This window comes from Scyliorhinus torazame, chromosome 13 (assembly GCF_047496885.1).
Source record: "Scyliorhinus torazame isolate Kashiwa2021f chromosome 13, sScyTor2.1, whole genome shotgun sequence".
Taxonomy (NCBI): domain Eukaryota; kingdom Metazoa; phylum Chordata; class Chondrichthyes; order Carcharhiniformes; family Scyliorhinidae; genus Scyliorhinus; species Scyliorhinus torazame.
Window position 1 is genome coordinate 139597575 of NC_092719.1, and position 19764 is coordinate 139617338.

Genomic DNA, 19764 nt, shown 5'->3' on the forward strand with positions numbered 1-19764 from the left:
AGCATCTGATTACCCTGAGTTGCATCTCAGCCATAGAATAGTGTTGTGTGGTTTAATAGTTTGGTCATTCTGAAACTTCCAATTAAAAAATAACATGAGGCTGAATGTTCAATTCCTGTAAAGTTGCCTAAGACGTGTTTGCCCAATTTAGCAAAGTGCATTTGTTTTGTTATGACCAGTATCTCGGTGAGACCACCAAATTATTATCCTCTGTTCCCTCTGTGGGAACTATCTAGGCATGAGCCTCAATTTGTTATGATTCTGGAAAGGATACCCTCAAATAGTTATGCTCCCTGGTGAGGAGGATGAATTGGGTCCCCATCTTTAGTCAACCTCCTTAGTTGGTTGCAACAAGGTAAATTTAAAAGGCTCCCTTACCTTATGGATACCTTTTCCAAGTCCAATTGTATCTATGGTTTAAAAGGAGCCAATTTAAACAGGCTTTCTTGAATAAATAGAAGAGCGAGTTTATCATTTACTAAAACATGAGAAGAAAATAACAAAATACAACATTCAATTAGAAATGAGAAATTTGACTTCCGGCGGTGCGCACGAACGGAGCGGACATGCTGGAGAGGGGCTCCCGCCGGTCCGCGGCGTTTCTGCGTTTTCCAGGGGTTTCCCCGTGGTTTCGCTGGTCAGGATTTCTTCGGCCATTGGGGCCTGAGGGACGGGTGCCAGGTCGGACCAGTTTGGAGCCGGTGGGGAGCCCCGTGATCGGAGGAGCAGGGGCATCAAGCCCGAAGCAAGCAGCGGGGGAGGAGCGTGGCCTGAGGCAAGGCCTGAATCCGAGACAAATGTAGAGGGGGAGCAGCGCACACCCGCTGAAAATGAATGTTTGAAGTCTGGTCCCAGGTAAAGAGATTTTGTGAACTTTGATTTTTGACCTTTATTTTATTTTATAAGTTTTAAAAATTATTTTTATTATTATTTTTTTATTATTTATTTATCTCAAGATTGAAGAATGAAGGAGAAAAATACTACGTGGTTAAGGGATGCCAAAAACAGCTGTGAAGAAGGGAGGAAACGCGGGTTCACCGCCAAAGGAGAGGACCAGTAAAAGCGCTGATAAGATGGCGGATGCCGGACTGTGTGGAGGGGCCGCACTACTTACAGTGGAAAAGATGACCGACGTGATGGCTGTGGAGCTGGAGAAGCAGTTTGCAAGGAACATGGAGGCGTTGAGGAAGGAGATGGTTGTCACACAGAGATCATTGGTGGAGGAGGCAATCGCCCCGGTGAAGGTGAATGTGGCAAAGACATCGGCCGAGGTGAGAGAAGAAGGTGAAAAGATGAAGGAAGTGGAGGAGGCCATGTCGCACCACAGTGACCAGCTCACCTCGATGGGGGACGAGCTGCGGAGGTGGTGGAGGTCAACAGAGGACACCGAGCAAAGCTCGAGGACTTGGAGAACCGCTCGAGGGAGTAAAATCTGAGGATTGTGAGCTTGCCTGAAGGGGAAGAGGGCTCAAGGCCAACTGAGTACTTTCTGAGATGCTGGCGAAGTTGATGGGGGAGGGTGAAGACCCCTCCCGGTATGAACTGGACCAAGCTCATCGGTCGTTAAGGCTGAAACCCAAAGTAAATGAGCCGCCGAGAGCAGTAATTATCTGCTTCCATAAATACCACATGAAGGAGAAGGTGTTAAACTGCACGAAGCAGAAGTGGGAGGTGCAGTGAAATGGTGCTAGAGTTCGGATTTACCAGGTCTTGACGGTGGAGTTGGCAAAGAGATGAGCGGCGTTCAGCCGAGTGAAGGCGGCACTGTACAACAAGGGATTGCGATTTGGTATGGTATACCTGGCAAAGCTGAGGGTGACATACAACGCCAAAGATTTTTATTTTGAAACAGTGGCGGCAGCTGAGGCGTTCATGAAAGCAGAAGGCTTGGGATAGAAGTGAGGAGTGGAACTGGAAGAGAGATCGTGGACTGTGATTGGGGAGTTCTAAAATGTATAAATGTTATAACTTTCTTTTCACTGACCTGTATTGTAACTAACTTGACTTCACATTGTTACAGACTTGAAGTTTTTTTTTGCAATGGTGATATGTTATTTTGTTGAATTGCATGGGTTAGATTGTTTTTCTTTTTCTTATGGGACTGGGTGGGAGGGGACAGTATGCCTTTTGGGGGGCGGAGGGGGAACCACACGCGCTAGCTAACTAAAGTTGGCTAGTGAACTGAGGTGAGGTGACAGGTGATGTGTTGGGTACTCTGGATCTGTGGAGACTGTATTTATCATAGATTATCATTGAATTTACAGTGCAGAAGGAGGCCATTCGGCCCATCGGGTCTGCACCAGCTCTTGGAAAGAGCACCCTACCCAAGGTCAAAACCTCCACCCGATCCCCATAACCCAGTAACCCCACCCAACACTAAGGACAAATTTGGACACGAAGGGCAATTTATCATGGCCAATCCACCTAACCTGTTTGGACTGTGGGAGGTAACCGGAGCACCCGGAGGAAACCCACGCAGACACGGGGAGGATGTACAGACTCCGCACAGACAGTGACCCAAGCCGGAATTGAACCTGAGACCCTGGAGCTGTGAAGCAATTGTGCTATCCACAATGCTACCATGCTGCCCCCGTTTACCTTAGCAGTAACAGAGACAGACTACCAACACTTGTAATAGTACAACTCTATTTTATTTAACTAAGAGCTATTAAACATACTTGCACTGTGGGTCGACATCATGTTAGATTGACTGAAGACCTATGCCTAACCTGACCAGCCTATACTGCTAGCACATGGTGGATGTTTGTGCTACTGATTGCGGGCTCTGTCTGTCTCAGAGGCTGCATCCCGAATGAGCGGGAAAACTAGTGCCCTCTGTCATTTTAGTGACCGTGCCCTAACTGGTGATTGGCTGCTGTGTTGTGTGTGTTGATTGGCCTTGCAGTGTGTCAGTCAGTGTGTGTCCCTGCACCATCATATACTGATGTGTATATTATGACATTCCCCCTTTTCGAAAAAAAATGTGTTCGTGGCAATAAATAATGTAGTATGCGAATGTTCCTAACTATGTGTAGCACATGCGAGCATATTTACAGGACTATGTACAGAAACTCTAAGATATTTACATTGGAAGGTGTCTAGTGCAGATGGACAGTATGTAACACAAAATATAACTAGAGCAAAAGTATGTACAAACCAGTGAGTTGATCAAACAGGGTAACGAAACAATCAGCTCATGAGTTCAAATAGTCCTTGAATTCAGGCAGTTCATAAATTCAGTCTCTGAGGTGGGCGACGAATTCTGGTTGACCACCTCAAGGCTGGGCCAGGGACCACCTGTTCAGCAATGGGTGGACTGTGTCAGACTCAGAGGGTGGCAGAGTGAAAGGGAGATCTGCAAAGTCCGTGACGGATTTGTTGTAACGGCGAGGCAGGACATGATGATCTGGTGGTGAGCGAGGAAGCAGTCGTAGTGCCCGCCTATTTCGGCGAAGAAGGGAGTAGACAAACCAAAAATGACCCCAGGGCCACTTGTCTGAGCACCACAGCGGTGGCGGACCAACCACCATCGGGAGGTTGGTCACGGACCTCATCATCAGGAGCCAGAGCAGGGAGATCCGTGGCGCGGGCGTCGTACGCCGATTTGTGTTGGGCCCGAGACAACTGCATTCGACGAAGGACCGGAATGTCCAAGTCCGGGACATGAATGGCCGGCACCGTCGTCCGCAGCGTGCGATTCATCAACAATTGAGACGGTGACAGGCCGGTGGACAATGGAGCTGATCTGTAAGCAAGCAGGGCGAGGTAAAAATCGGATCCTGCATCGGCCGCCTTGCACAGGAGTCGTTTGACAATGTGCACCCCTTTTTCAGCTTTGCCATTGGATTGGGGGTAATGGGGACTGGACGTGACATGTGTGAAGTTGTATCGTTTGGCAAAATTGGACCACTCCTGACTGGCAAAACACGGGCCATTGTCGGACATGACCATGAGCGGGATGCCATGGCAAGCGAAGGTTTCCTTGCACGCACAGGTGACAGCAGTTGAGGTGAGGTCGTGTGGCCTAACTACCTCTGGGTAGTTTGAGAAATAGTCCACTATGAGGACGTAGCCCCGGCCAAGTGCATGGAACAGGTCAATGCCCACTTTGGTCCAGGGGGACGTGACCAACTCATGGGGTTGCAAGGTCTCCCTTGGCTGAGCAGGCTGGAAATGCTGGCATGTTGAGCAGTTAAGAATGGTGTTGGCAATGTCCTCGTTGATTCCAGGCCAGTACACTGCCCCACGGGCCCGTCGGCGGCATTTCTCCACTCCCAGGTGGCCCTCAAGGAGCTGCTCAAGGACGAGGTTCTGCATACAGTGCGGAATGACGATCCTGTCCAGGTTTAGTAGAATTCCACCGCCAGGTTATCTTTAATGTTATAGAATTGAGGGCATTGGCCCTTGAGCCACCCGTCTGTCAGGTTGCGCATGATGACACGTTGGAGCAGGGAATCGTTAGCCGTCTCACGACGAATACGGATGAGTCGTTCATCCGTGGCAGGCAGATTGCATGCGGCGAATGCCACCTGAGCATCAATTTGGCACACGAAGCCCGCTGGGTTGCAGGGTGTGATGACAGATCGGGAGAGTGCATCGGCGACGATGAGCTCCTTAACCGGGGTGTAGACGAGTTTGAAGTCGTGCCGCCTGAGTTTAAGGAGAATGCGCTGCAGGCGCGGTGTCATGTCGTTAAGGTCTTTTTGAATGATATTGACCAGTTGCCTGTGGTCTGTCTCGACTGTGAACTTTGGGAGTCCATAGACATAGTCATGGAATTTGACGGCTCCGGTAAGAAGGCCCAGGCACTCTTTTACAATTTGCGCATAGCGCTGTTCGGTGGGCGTCATTGCACGTGTGACGTGTATGCGACAGGAGCCCATGAGGAGGCGTCGTCACGTTGAAGGAGCACTGCTCCAATGCCGGACTGACTGGCATCCGTGGAGATCTTTGTTTCTTTGGCCGGATCGAAAAATGCCAACACCGGGGCCTTGGTCAGCTTCGCCCTGAGTTCCCGCCATTCTTGTTTGTGGGCGGGGAGCCATTAGAACTCGGTCGTCTTCTTAACCAGGTTCCTGAGAGCCGTGGTGTGGGAGGCGAGGTTAGGGGTGAATTTCCCCAGGAAATTGACCATGCCCAGGAAGCGGAGGACCGCCTTCTTGTCCTCCTATGTCTTCATGGCCTCAATGGCAGATACCTTGTCAGCATCCAGCTGCACGCCAAAATGTGAAATGTGGTCTCCGAGGAATTTAAGTTCTGTTTGACCAAAGGAGTATTTGGCCCTGTTGAGGCGGAGGCCATGCTCATGGATTCGTCGGAAGATGCGTTGGAGGCGATCAATGTGCTCCTGCGGGGTGGTAGACCAGCCGATGATGTCATCCACATATACGCGAACCCCTTCGATACCTTCCATCATCTGCTCCATTATTCTGTGGAACACTTCCGATGCAGTGATGATGCCAAACGGCATCCAGTTGTAGCAATACCGGCCTAATGGGGTGTTAAAGGTGCAGAGCTTCCGACTGGATGCATCGAGTTGGATCTACCAGAACCCCTTGGATGCGTCTAGCTTGGTGAAAAGATTGGCGCGAGCCATCTCGCAGGTGAGTTCTTCACGCTTTGGAATGGGATAGTGTTCTCTCATAATATTGCGGTTGAGGTCCTTGGGATCAATACATATGTGTAATTCGGCGAATGTTTTTTTCACGCACACCATAGAGCTGACCCGGTCTGTAACTTGCGAAATTATGCCCTGGTCCTGGAGGTCCTGCAGCTGCTGTTTGAGGTGGTCCTTGAGGGGGGCTGGTACCCTGCGAGGTGCGTGCACCACAGGCGTGGCATTTGGTTTTAACAAGGTTTTATAAGTGTATGGGAGTGTGCCCATGCCCTCGAATACACCGTGGTATCGGGAGATGAAGGCGTTCAGCTGTGTCCGAAAGTCAGCGTCCTGAGATATGAAAGCGCAGCGGGTAACAGGGAGTGAACCCTTTGGACAAGGTTTAGAAGTTTGCAGGCCTGAGCACCAAGCAGGGAGGCTTTAGTGGATCAAATGGCAGGTTAGCCTTTAATGACCGGTGCGACGCTGCAAGCTGGCAAGAGCCACTGGCAGCAATGGCATTACCATTATAGTCCAGAAGATGGCAGGCGGATGGCAGGATGGTCGGCTTGACATGGAGGCTTTCGAGGTCCGACTGCGTAATGAGGTTGGCTGAAGCGCTGGTGTCCAGGCGGAATCGGATGCGGGATCGGTTGACCGTGAGGGTGGCACACCACTCGTCGTCTGGATCAATGCTGAACATTGGGAGAGACTTGGCTTTTGTCTTCTGGAGCATCTAGTTTTTGGTGATGATGCCCAAACAAAATGGTGCTTTAGGGTCCTCGGTGTCGAGGTCCGGAATCAAGTCGGAATCAGTGACCGGTGGCTGGATGGTTTGGACATCCCTGCGTGGCTGGTTGGAGCGACGAGAGGTAGTAGGTTGAGCACACCTCCATAGTGGCCAAGCTTGCCACATTGGAGACAGCGTCAGGATTTTGCAGGACATTGCCGCTTTAAGTGGGCGGAGCCACAGTTACCGCACGTTGTGATGTCAGAACGTTTGGTACGCCACCGCGCATGCGCGGTGCGGTCGTACGTAGTGCGTGCCTGCAAAGTGCGGTCTTCGGCCTCGCCGTCCCCTCGGTCAGTGCGGCATGCGTGGGAGCCCGTGAAATGCGCGCGAAATGGCCGCCCTCATCCAGGCTTGGCCCTGGAGTTGTTTAATGGCTTGCACTCGCTCTGCCTCATGGGGACCTTGCCTCGCCGTTTCAGCCGCTTGAATGTGCGAGTGCGAGTATCGGTGAGTGGCGTGTTCATGCAGAACGCAGGTCTCGATGGCTATCGCAAGGATGAGCTGTTTAACCTTGAGGAGCAGCTGGCATAGGGGGTCTGATTGCACACCAAAAACGATCTGGTCACGGATCATCGAGTCGGAGGTGGAGCCATAATTGCAGGACTGCGCGAGGATGCGAAGATGGGTGAGGAAAGATTGAAAAGGTTCATCCTTACCCTGCAGACGCTGTTGAAAGACATAGCGCTCAAAACTTTCATTTACCTCAATGTCACAATGACTGTCGAATTTGAGCTGGACTGTCTTGAACTTGGACTTGTCTTCACCTTCAGCGAAAGTGAGAGAGTTGAAGATATGGATGGCGTGGTCCCCGGCCGTGGAAAGGAAGAGAGCAATCTTCCTGGCGTCTGAAGCAGCTTCCAGGTCTGTAGCTTCGAGGTATAGCTGGAATCGTTGTTTAACGATTTTCCAGTTCGCACCGAGGTTGCCGGTGATGCGGAGCGGTGGGAGAGGGCGGACGCTGTCCATACTACCGGATGGCTGATTGCTGGTCGAAGGCAGATCACTTGAAGGTAGGTCTATTAAACTCTAACATCACATACTGGTGCCATGATGTGTTGGGTACTCTGGATCTGCGGAGACTGCGTTTACCTTAGCAGTAACACAGACAGGCTACCAACATTTGTAATAGTACGACTCTATTTTAATTAACTAAGAGCTGTTAAACATACTTGCACTGTGGGTCGACACCATGTTAGATTGACTGAAGACCTATGCCTAACCTGACCAGCCTATACTGCTAGCACATGGTGGATGTTTGTGCTACTGACGGCGGGCTCTGGCTGTCTCAGAGACTGCACCTGAATGAGCGGGAAAACTTGTGCCCGCTGTCTTTATAGTGACCGTGCCCTAACTGGTGATTGGCTGCTGTGTTATGTGTGTTGATTGGTCTTGCAATGTGTCAGTCAGTGTGTGTCTCTGCACCATCATATACTGATGTGTCTATTATGACAAGAGGAGGGATGCGCACATTGGATCCTGGTTAGCAGGTTTCGATGGTCCTATGAGGTGAGCAAGTGGGGGGGTTGAGGATCGAAACTGGGTGAGATTTGTTCGAGGGGAAGTGCAGGGGGGGATTCTGGGAAGGGGGAGGGGGATCAATGTTAATAATGGAAAGGGATGGGTCAGGCTCATGGGGCAGGGCCCGTTGGTATGATGATGGTGGATAAGAAGTTCTATATTGAGGGCATTTAAAAGTTTATTGGATAAGCATATGGATGATAATGGCATAGTGTAGGTTAGATGGCTTTTGTTTCGGTGCAACATCGAGGGCCGAAGGGCCTGTACTGCGCTGTATCGTTCTATGTTCTATGTTCTAAGGGGGGGTGGTGAGAGACCCCCAATTAGGAAAGTCACGTGGAACGTGAGGGGGTTGGGAGGCTCAGTCAAGTGGTGATGGGTGCTTGCGCATCTTAAAAGTTTGAAGGCCGGTCGAGCAATGCTGCAGGAGACTCACCTGAGGATGAAGGACCAAGTGACCTTAAAAAGGGCTGGGTTAGTCATGTGTTTCATTCTGGATTTGATGGAAGGACTTGAAGGGTAGCGGTAATAGTCAGCAAAATGGTACGGTTCCAGATGGAGAAGGTAGTTGCATATCAGGGGCGCTGGACGGGAGGCTAGTGGCACTGGTAGGTGTATATGGTCCCAATTGGACGACGAGGGATTCGCGAAGAAGGTGTTTGGGGCCATCCCCGACTTGGACACACACAAACTGATAGTGGGGGGGGGGGACTGGAACTTGGTGCAGGAGCCAAGATTGGACAGGTCACGGCCACGCTCGATGGTCCCGTGGGGGGGGGGGGGGGGGGGGGGGGGGTGCAACGGCGCTGGCTGGGCTAATGGTGGAAATGGGAGGGGTGGACCCTTGGAGGTTCCTGCACCCAAGGGAATGGGAGAACTCGTTTTTCTCAGCAGTCCATCAGGTATACTCGCGGATCGCCATTTTCATGGTGGCGAAGGCACTGCTGGCTGGGGTGAAAGGGTCGGAGTACTCGGCAATTGCAATGTCAGATCATGCTCCGCATTGGTTTGATATGGTACTGGAGAAGGGGATGGTACAGAGACCAGGGTAGAAGTTAGATCTAGGGCTGTTGGGGGACCGAGGGTTCTGTGACAAAAGTTGAAAAAGAAATCGAGGGATATGTAGGTTTTAACTGCACGGGTGAGGTGTCGAAGGCGGTTGTCTGGGAGGCTTTAAAGGCGGTGGTGAGGGGTGAGATGATCTCGTTCAAGGCTAGGCTAGACAAAGAGGAGAGGTTAGAACATCAGAGGGTAATAGATAAGATGCTAGAGGTAGACAGGAGGAATGCAGAAGATATGGACCCAGCAGTTAGAAAAGAGGAAGGAACTCCAGGCGAGCTTTGACCGACTATCTACCAGGAAGGCGATACGCCAACTGAGGCGAGCAAGGGAAACTGTCCAGGTGCGGGACAATGCAGGGAAGTTGGTGGTAGCTCCAGATCAGATTAACAAGGTCTTTAAGGAATTCTATGAGAGATGATACAGGTCAGAGCCACCTGGGGAGGCCGGGAGATGCAGGAATTTCTAGATGGGCTGGAGAACCCAAGGTTAGGGGAGGGGGGGGCAGGGCTACATTAGAAGGGGCAATAGTGGAGCAGGAGATAAAATATATGATTGGGAGGATGCAGTTGGGGAAGGTGGCAGGGCCGAATGGGTTTCTGGTGGAATATTATAAAAATTCAAAAATAAGCTGGTACCGCTTAAGGTGGCGATGTTTGAGGAGGCGACAGGGAAGAGGGTGTTACCACAAACTATGGGGCAGGCATCGATTTCCCTGTTACTTCAGAAAGATAAGGGGCGAGATTCTCCGACCCCCCGCCGGGTCAGAGAATCGCCGGGGGCTGGCGTGAATCCCGTCCCCGCCGGTTGCCGAATTCTCCGGCACCGGATATTTGGCGGGGGCGGGAATCGCACCGCGCCGGTTGGCGAGCCCCCAACCCCGCGATTCTCCGGCCCGGATTGGCTGAAGTCCCGCTGCTAGAATGCCTGTCCCGCCGGCGTGGATTAAACCACCTCGCTTACCGGCGGGACAAGGCGGCGCAGGCGAGCTCTGGGGTCCTGGGGGAGGCGCGGGGTCATCTGGCCCCGGGGGGTGCCCCCACGGTGGCCTGGCCCGGGCCTGTGACGTGGGGGCACTCTTTTCCTTCCGCCTTCACCACGGTCTCCACCATGGCGGAGGCGGAAGAGACTCCCTCCACTGCGCATGCGCGGGGATGCCGTGAGCGGCCGCTGACAGTCCCGCGTATGCGCCGCCCGGCAATGTCATTTCCGCATCAGCTGGCGTCAGCCCCTCAAGGTTAGGGCTCGGCCGGTTAAGATGCGGAGGATTCCGCACCTTTGGGGCGGCGCGATGCCGGACTGATTTGCGCCGTTTGGGGCATTGGTCGGCGGACATCGCGCCGATTATGGAGAATTTCGCCCAAGGAGTGTGTGTCGCATAGGCCCATATCACTTTTAAACGTGGACACAAAGATATTGGCGAAGGTACTGGCAGGTAGGCTAGAGGCGTGCCTCCCGAAGATGATAGGTGAAGATCAGACGGGGTTTGTGAGAGGGAGGCAGTTCTTTTCAAACATTAGGAGGGTATTGAACGTGGTTATGGTACCGGCGGAGGGGAAGGAATCAGAGGTGGTTGTGGCATTGAACGTCGAGAACCGAGTGTATCAATAAGGGGAATACAGGAGCTGCTTCGGGAGTTTGGGTCTGTCTCAGGGTACAAATTAAATCTAGACAAGAGTGGTATTTTGTGGTATCTCGGCCGGGTGTGGGGGCAAGGGTGGGGGAGGCTGCCATTCCGTAGGGCAGGGACTCACTTTAGATACCTGGGGTGCAGGTTGCTCGGGATTGGGTGGGGAGGTTTGGTGGGAGGGTGAAAGCTGATCTGGCAAGGTGGGATGGTTTCCCTCTGTCACTGGCGGGTCGAGTACAGGCAGTTAAAATGAATGTGCTGCTGCGATTCCTGTTTATTTTCCAAGCCTGCCGATTTTCCTGTCAAAGGCACTTTTTTTAGAGAGATTGAAGGGATGGTTACTGCGCTCATATGGGGAAGGAAGGTGGCCAGAGTTAAAAAGGTGCTACTACAGAGAGGAAGGCAGGCAGAGGGTTTGGGTCTTCCAAACCTGATGTATTATTACTGGGCGGTGAATGTGGAGAAGGTACGGAGTTGAGTCTGAGGGGTTGACTCCCAATGGGTTAGAATGGGGGAGAGTTGGGGTAGGGGGTCGGGATTGAAGGCGCTATCAACAGTGCCGCTCCTAAGGGCCCCGGGGAGATACTCAGGGACTCCAGTAGTAATAGCTTCATTGAGAATTTGGAGGCAGTCTCGATAACACTTCGGGTTGGGGGCAGGGTCAAGGGAAATGCCAATTTGGGGGAACCATAGATTTGAGCCAGGGAGGTGGGATGGAAATTTTTGAAGATGGGAGGAGAAAGGAATTAGGACACTAAAAGATTGGTTTCTTGGGGGTCGGTTTGCGGGATTGAAGGAGCTGGGAGCAAAGTATGGACTGGAGCAGGGGGAAATATTTAGATACATGCAGGTTCGAGACTTTGCCAGAAAGGAGATACAGAGCTTCCCAGTAGAGCCAGCTTCCGCATTGCTGGGGAAGGTGCTGGAGACAGGGGGACTGGAGAAGGGGGTAGTAACGGCGGTTTACGGGGCTATTTTGGAAGAGGAGAAGGCGCCGCTGGAAGGGATCAAGGGAAAGTGGGAAGAAGAGTCGGGAGAGGATTTGGAGGAGGGGTTCTGGTGTGAGGTGCTCCGGAGGGTGAACGCCTCCACCTCGTGTGCGAGGTTGGAGCTGATACAGCTGAAGGTGGTGTATAGAGCGCACCTTACAAGGGTGAGGATGAGCTGATTCTTTGAGGGAGTAGAAGATTAGAAGATGTGTGTGAACGTTGTGGGGTGCAGGTTGCTCGGGATTGGGTGGGGAGGTTTGATGGGAGGGTGAAAGCAAACCACGTTCATATGTTTTGGTCCTGTCCAAAGCTGGAAAATTACTGGAAGGAGGTTTTTAGGGTAATCTCTAAAGCGGTGCACGTGAAATTGGACTCGGGCCCTCGGGAGGCCATATTCGGGGTGTCGGACCAGCCGGGGTGGAAACGGGCACGGAGGCAGATGTTGTAGCCGTCACCTCGTTGCGGATCCTGTTAAGGTGGAGATCAACCTCTCCGCCCAGTACCCTGGCGTGGCAGGGGGACCTGCTGGAATTCTTGACGCTTGAAAAGGTCAAATTTGAACTGAGGGGAAGAATGGAGGAGTTCTACAATTCATGGGCGTTATTTATTATACACTTTCGAGAATTGGATTCCATCAAACAGGGGGTGGGGGGGGGGCGGCGGCGGGAGGGTTGGGGAGAGAGGGACTGTGTGTGTTAATGGTGACTATGGGTGATTCCAGATTCCTTTTTGTGATTTGTTTATGTTAACATGTGGGCTAATGTCTGGGGTTTGGTGGGAGGATGGGATCGTTGTTATTGATCTGGGGATTGACATTACTGATTATTGTTTATTATTGGGTATAAATTTGGGAGAAAATGTGAAAAAGGAGGAGAATAAAAATATTTTATGAAAAAAAAGAAATGAGAAATTAGACCAAAAATAAATATTGTAAAAAGGTATACAAACCAGCCTTTGATTTTCCCATGAGGACTAGATGGTGAAACATTGTGGCTGTCAGATGTGAGATTTCAATAGCACTGAGTAGTTGGTTTGGAGTTTCTTGGTTCTGTCGGGTAGCTTGAAGCAGTCATCTTCTTCCTTTTCAATTGTGGTTTTGCTGACTTAACTTGTTCCAGAAGTTAGAGAGAGAGCGACTTTACCTACAAGCAACAGGGATATCCAGTCAATATTCTCCTGCTCTGATCCTCATTGCACACACTAACAGAGAAGAACTAGAACACCAGACTAGCACAGAGACCAATTGCATTTGGTTTCAATGCACTGGAAAGCTGTCCAATTTCCTTCACTTTGTGGTTTTTGCTGAGCTTTCTTCCTTCAACAGAGAGAAAGTGATCTCTTTACCTGCAAGCTGCCATTTCAGGGGTGAATGATTGCTCTCTGCATCCCGGTACCTGTACACATTGATCAGGTCTGCAGCTTTTTACAAACAAATTCCAGTTCCCTGTGTTTTCCCGGAAGGGGAAAACCACAAACATGTCTGCAGTGAAACTCACAGGACAGTTTGGGCTGAAATTCTATAAGCTTTCATTATCTCCACAGGAGATTACAGTTCAGTGTCTGCATTGCTTCTTCCTTTGAAATATCTCTGTCTGAATAACGGATGTCACATTCCATTAATTCTCTCTCAGGACTGAATATAATCCATATACGAATTCCAGAAAATGGCTACTTTGAAGTCTCAGTCAGTTTTGCCTTGTGTGTCCTTTATTTTTTTTAACGTATCTTATTTAAAAGTCCAATATGTCTGTACCTACTTCAGGTTATGACCCATTCTCATGACAGTTGCATAGGTGGCTAGAAATTAGATGGTTTATAGCACCTAAATAATTACTGCAAGCAATGTATGTCCCTAATACTTGCAATAACTGGATATTATATATTTATTTTGAACTGTTCCAACTAAAAGAGTTTAACTATACCTTCAATCAACAAATGTTTTCAATAATCTCAACAAATATTTTTCACAGAGGAAAACAATTTTCTGTACAACAATCAGCATCTTGTAGGAATATAAAAGTGTAAGAGAAAATTACACATCTTTTGAGTGCCAGATGGTTATAACATTTGCAAGCAAAATCCAATGTTTGTAGATTAAAGCAGTGTGTGAAATGTCTATTTGCCTATTTTATCCTAATAATAGTAAATGATGACTTAAGTAGCTAAATATTAATATATCTTATCTAAAAACTGAATATGGCATTGACTGGATTTCAATGAATATTGTTGGGTTTCCTTTACTGAGTCAGAATGTTGGCCCAGACGTATCACTTAGGACTGAATAGGAATAATTGGAAAAAGTCTTTACTGGCTGGAGTCATACCTAGCATAAAGAAAGATGATTGTTGGGTGACAATCATCTCAGCCTGAGGTCATTGCTGTAGGATTTCATCAGGGCACTGTCCTCGGCTCAACCATGTTCAGTTGCTTCATCAGTGACTTTCCCTCAATCAAGTCAGAAGTGAGGATGTATGTCAATGATTGTGCAATGTTCAGTGCCATTTGCAACTCAGATAAGGAAGCAGTCAGTGCACATATGTCAACATTCAAGCTTGGGCAAATAAGTGGCAAGTAACACTGAACAGCCAGGCAATAACTGCTTCTGATGAGGGAGATTTTAACTGTCTTCCTTTGAGTGTCAATGGTGTTATCATTGTTCAATTCCCCTCTGTCAACATCCTTGGGGTTAGCGTTGACCAGAAACTTAACTGGACCAGTCATATAAATACTATGCTATAAGAGCAGGTCGCAGGCTGAGAATTCTGCAGATTCATCTCCTGAATCCATAAAGACTGACCACCATTTACAAGGCACAAGTCAGATATGTGTTTTTGTTAATTAATTTACGGGATGTGGGCATCCCTAGTTGCCCCTCAGAAAGTGGTGGTGAGTTGCCTTCTTGAACTGCTGCAGTCCTGGGGTTGTAGGTACACCCACAGTGCTGTTAGGGAGGGAGTTCCAGGATGTTTTCCCAGCGACCGTGATAGAACGGTGATATAGTTCCCATGACAGTGTGTTTAGTAATTCATACATCTTGGGCTGGATTCTCCAAATATGGGGTTATGTTCCGATGCCAGCGTAAAAACGCTGGAGTTTTACTCTGGAGATTCCTTAAAAATATTACCAGCAATTCACCTACCTGCTGGCAGGGCCCCGGAGTGCTTCTCACAGCTTCAGCTGCAGATACGGGCTCCTGCACTCCGCGCATGCACACGGCGACGGCCTCAAGCGGCCCTGCTGAATGCTCTGGCGGACTCAGCCGTCGGACCTGGACGAGGAAAGAAGGTCCCAATGATCGGTCCCACGCTGCTACATCTCACACGCCCGATTGCCGACCTCGCCGCCCAGAAGGCACCCCCTCGGTACTTGATCCCGCTGCCACTCACCAGGGCGGCTGCGGACTCCCTACCGGCCAGACGAGGTTAGAACCATGCCGTCGGGAATTTGGTCAGTCACGACTGGAGAATCGCTGGGAGGGCCTCTGGCAAATGCCCCCCCAGCCGAGCCGCGTAAATCTCAGGGTCTTCTGTGTATTTGGCTGTCTGCCCCTATCAGCTTTCTTGACTATATATCAACATATATATACATCATGGATTTTCCCAATCGTCTATAAGCTGCTTCTCCTCATAAGTTATCCACACCGAATTATTATTAAATGGCCTTCTAATCTAATTATTGGGAAAGATGCATATCAATGGAGATTCCTGAATACTGTGCACTGCTGCTTCTAAACATATTTCTACCTGTTGCTGGACACCATGCATTTTGTTATGTTTTGTTAAATTTGTTTACTGCTGTTGCTGGGCAAATTCATGACAGCAGACATAACATGGCTGGAATGTGCAACATATACAAGTTGCAACTAGCCAAGGCAGCACCTTCCAAACTCATCACCTAGATATTAAGGGTATTAGGTGTATAGGAACTTCTATAGAGCACCTGTAATAATACTGTCTTGGAAATATATCTCTGTTTCTTTACTGTCCGAGCGGTCAAAATCCTGGAGCTCCCACCCTAGCATTACAAATACGATGTGGAACTACAGCGGTTCAAGAAAACAGCTCACCACCACCTACCTGAGGGCAATCAGAGATTAACAATAAGTCGGGGCCCTGCCAATGAAACCCACGTCCGATGAACAAACAAAAACAAAATCTAGATAGCTTAAGGATATCCGAATTGGTTGCAGACATTTCTGGGTGGCACAGGAGCATAGTGGTTAGCACTGTCGCTTCACAGCGCCAGACGACCCGGGTTTGATTCCCGGCTTGGATCACTGTCTATGCGGAGTCTGCATGTTCTCCCTGTGTATGCATGGTTTCCTTCGGATGCTCCGATTTCCTCCCACAAAACCCAAAAGATGTGCTTGTTAGGTGAATTAGACTTTCTGAATTCTCCCTCTGTGTACCCAAACAGGCGCCGGAGTGTGGCGACCAGGGGATTTTCACAGCAACTTCATTGCAGTGTAACGTAAGCCTACTTGTGACACTAATAAAAATGATTATTATCATAAGATAAAATTGGGCTGAATTTTCCGATTCGCAACGCAAGAAATGTGAATCGCGATTGTGCAGAGAACTGGGCGTGATGCAAAATTAGTGGTTTACACCTAGTGCCGATTCCAGTGCCATGCTCCAGTCCCTCACTAGTGGAGAAATTGAGGTCTGCGTCCCACGCCTTGAGGCCATGCAAAATCGTCACTTAGATGCATTTAAACCTACTTACCAAGTTGGACACATTATGCTCTGCCCTTCCAGGATGCGCCGCCTCTCTTAGGCGGAGGTCTTGCAGGCACGAATAGTACAAGTATTGATAAGCAGGACCTGGGCGTTATGGATGTGGACGGGGAGCGGAAGGCTAAAATAACACTGAAAAACCTTCAAATTGTCAGGCTTGTTGGGGGTGGCTGCCCAAGCAGGGGGCAGCAGCAGGTAGTGACTTGGTGCCAAGTTGACAGGAAAGGGTGTCCCCCTTGGGGCTGGGGTGGCCTGGCTCAGACCACCATCCCTGCAATCTGTCTTTTCAATGTACCCCTTTGGTGATACTTACAGGCCCCTGGCTGCTCACACTGCTGAGTGCTACCTGTATCTTTTAAATGCTCAGAAGGTGTTATGGGCCAGGGTTTAGAGAACCCCAAAGTATATCATGGAGTTCACCTGACCCACAACTTTTAATAGATTGTGGTATGGGGAGCACACGGCCCAATCTACAGGTGTGGTGCAGCAGAAATGGAAAAATATTTTTTAAGCAAAACAATGTTCATTCTATGAATTCAAGTTAACCTTTTTAAAACATACAGTGAATATCTTAGCAACCATTAATTCATATAAAACTCCCAAAGACTGCAACACTAAGTAATTGTTTAAGCTTTCCTTTTAACACCCAGAAGACTTAAGAAACCCCTTTTAACAGAAGCACATTAGGTTTACATTCACTATTGAGAACATTTATAATTCTGATTTCACCAAATGATCAAGAGATAATCTTTTGATGGCAGAGAGAACAACAGTACACCTGTTTGGTCTGTCTTCAGCTCCAACACTGAAAACAAAACTAAAACACACCCTGTCACCTGCTCAAAAACGAAAGTAAAAAGCTGACAGACAGCACAGCTTCCCCCACTCTCTGACATCACTGCAGTAGTAAACACCCATTTCTTAAAGGTACTCTTACATGACAAAGGCATCTGGTCATCTGGGAGCCCTCCGAGGCTCATACAACCTCTGGACACCCTCGTACCCCAGCTGCATCATTATAAGGGGATGAGCGTGGTCAAGCCCTATCAGGGCACAGCTGGTGTTGGCACACGTCAGAAGCACCCCCACTGCAAAGAAAGTGGGGGATCAGTAGAGCTCACCCCAACCAGAGGACACCTGCACTGTAGCCTTTGAAACCCTCCCTCTGTCAGGGCAGAAACGTCCCTAGTGACCCTCACCCCTCCAGGTCATCAGCTTTCTCTTCCCGTTGAGACTCGCAGTGCTGACTACCTCTGCCACCACATCCCTGATGGTTTCAGAAGGGCAAACTCGAGTCTGCGGTCATCCTGAGGAAGAGGGTGTCCCTCCGCTCCCCACTGTTGTGGAGCTGTGGGTCCACCTCGGATGTCCGACCTTAGATGGCAGATCCACTGTGAGCCATCTTCATGGCTGAAATGGGTGAAAAGTGGAGCGCTTAAAAATAGCTGCAGCTACCAGGATATCTAGTGCTAACTCCGGCCCAGCGGTTAGAATGATCACTGGGCTGGGAATTGCTCTAAATTTGCACCGGCAGAGTGCTGGCCAATTTACATGTCCTGACTCACTTACCAAATAGTGGCCACAACGGGAACGCGAATGGCACGCAATACAAACCCGGTGACAACACTTAGTATCCCAAATGGAGAATCCTGCTCGTTGACTGATCAATATTTAATAATTTCCCCACTTTCTATCTGGTTAGCTTAATTTCCATCTCTCTGGTAGTTGCTGTACATGTGAAGGTTTCTAATTGCATTGCACATTGTCAGCCACCATTCATATTTATGTTCCTTTGATCCAAAAGGATTAAATTGCTTTCAAGTGCTGCATGCAGCCATTCCTGTTAAATCAGGCATCTGTGTGAATTGCACCCTGTGTAATTTAGTTTGTAAATTGTAGTATGACTCCATGAAAAGGAACGAAAGATGGATTATTGATGAGTTGTCAGAACCTCCAGGCTCCAGTAAATAGAAGGTGTGACCAGCATGTCATTATAGGACTGAAGTAGACCGCATGTCTCGTCAAGTTTCATTGGTTCCTCCCAGGGGGTTGTGACGGTCAAGATCATCAGTCTGTCAGATAAATCCTAATTCCAGGTTAATGAATTTGGCAGGTTGATTGGTTGAATTGGACATCTTGTTAAGATTCAATCAACATAAGCTGAGGAAAACAAATTAAAGATTTTCAGGGTCAATTAGGGAGACTAAACTACAGAAGCACTTTCTAACCAACTGCTCCTCTCATATTTGCATTCCTAAAAACCTCAAATATTAGATTTTCTAGCTTTATAATTTGTACGTCTGAATTTGGGTTGACATTTATTTTAACAGAGGAGGTGCGACAAGTTGTACAGGAAGAATGTTGTGTGACTTCACGCATGAAGGTTTTTGGAAATTTAGTCATGAAGTAGCAATTTAAATTCAAATAAATCAAAAGCTTGACTGCTTCATTATTAATGGTGCATCATGTGCTTTTTTTTATTTTGGCTTTGAATTTGCCTGGGTTTATAAGATAATTTGGCAGCTGTAAGAAAATAAAACTGTGTAAACCAATGTGTTTCACTGTAGGATGCAGCAGGGAAAGCTAAAGATATACCCAAAGGTAGAAGATTTGCAAATTATTTTACATTTAGCTACTATTCGTAATGTACCTAAATTGACCAATTATATGTCTGGGGTGTGGTTAATGTCTCATACTCCAAGGAGCTCTGGCGGAATCAGCCTTTACCTTCAATCTGGTTATGAATATGAAGAATAATGTAACCATTACTCAGTGCGTTTCAACATTGGAGATAAAATGTTAATTGCGAGTGAACATCATTCGGCACAGCAGTAATTCCTACAAGGTGGTGTATTGAAATGTCATTGCTTGATCTAGAGTATTACACATCTGCACAACTATAACTGGAAATGTCATTAGCCTGGATTTTGCTCTAATAATAATGAGAAGGCTATCTCCCCGCCGATATTACAGGGTAAATCTGACAGAAAAATCTGGTGCCTGCACATCCGCAGTTAAACGTGAATATCTAAAATTCTCGGAGACACAATGCTTCTCCATAGGATGCAGAGTTACATTTCTCATTGAGATGTAGCACTAATATCACTGTGATGAGGTGAATTTGGGGTATGACAAATAGTTTTGCATAAACGCTGCTGAGAAAATTAGGGACAGTGCATTTAAAATTTTTAATTGCAAAGTAAATGAAAATTATAAACAACCTCTCTGGTCTGGAAAATAAAATATTGCAAGTGGATGTGCCATTCTCAGAGAATAAAGCAAATGTTGCAATTTTTAAAAGTTTTTTATGCACGTTGTTTTTTTCTTTCTCCCATATTATCATTGGTATCTCAACTCTTTATTTTGATTTCTCTACATCAGTGAAATCTGGTGTATATTTCCTGCAATATACTTTTTATGGATTCTGTAGGCCTGCGATAATA

General features: G+C 48.4%; 1 protein-coding gene and 1 long non-coding RNA gene across 24 annotated transcripts in view; one reads left to right on the forward strand and one right to left on the reverse strand.

The window, feature by feature from the left end:
- The window catches only part of LOC140388298 (contactin-4-like), a 3617424-nt gene that overhangs the window by 1293998 nt on the left and 2303662 nt on the right, over positions 1 to 19764 (forward strand). The gene's annotated exons all lie outside the window — the stretch shown is intronic.
- LOC140388301 (uncharacterized) overlaps positions 1 to 19764 on the reverse strand; it is a 271425-nt gene that overhangs the window by 144069 nt on the left and 107592 nt on the right. The window contains exons 2-3 of the long non-coding RNA XR_011934137.1: positions 12534 to 12727; positions 379 to 410 (exon numbers count right to left, since the gene is read on the reverse strand). This is a non-coding gene — a long non-coding RNA (uncharacterized lncRNA). The remainder of the gene's footprint in view (positions 1 to 378; positions 411 to 12533; positions 12728 to 19764) is intronic.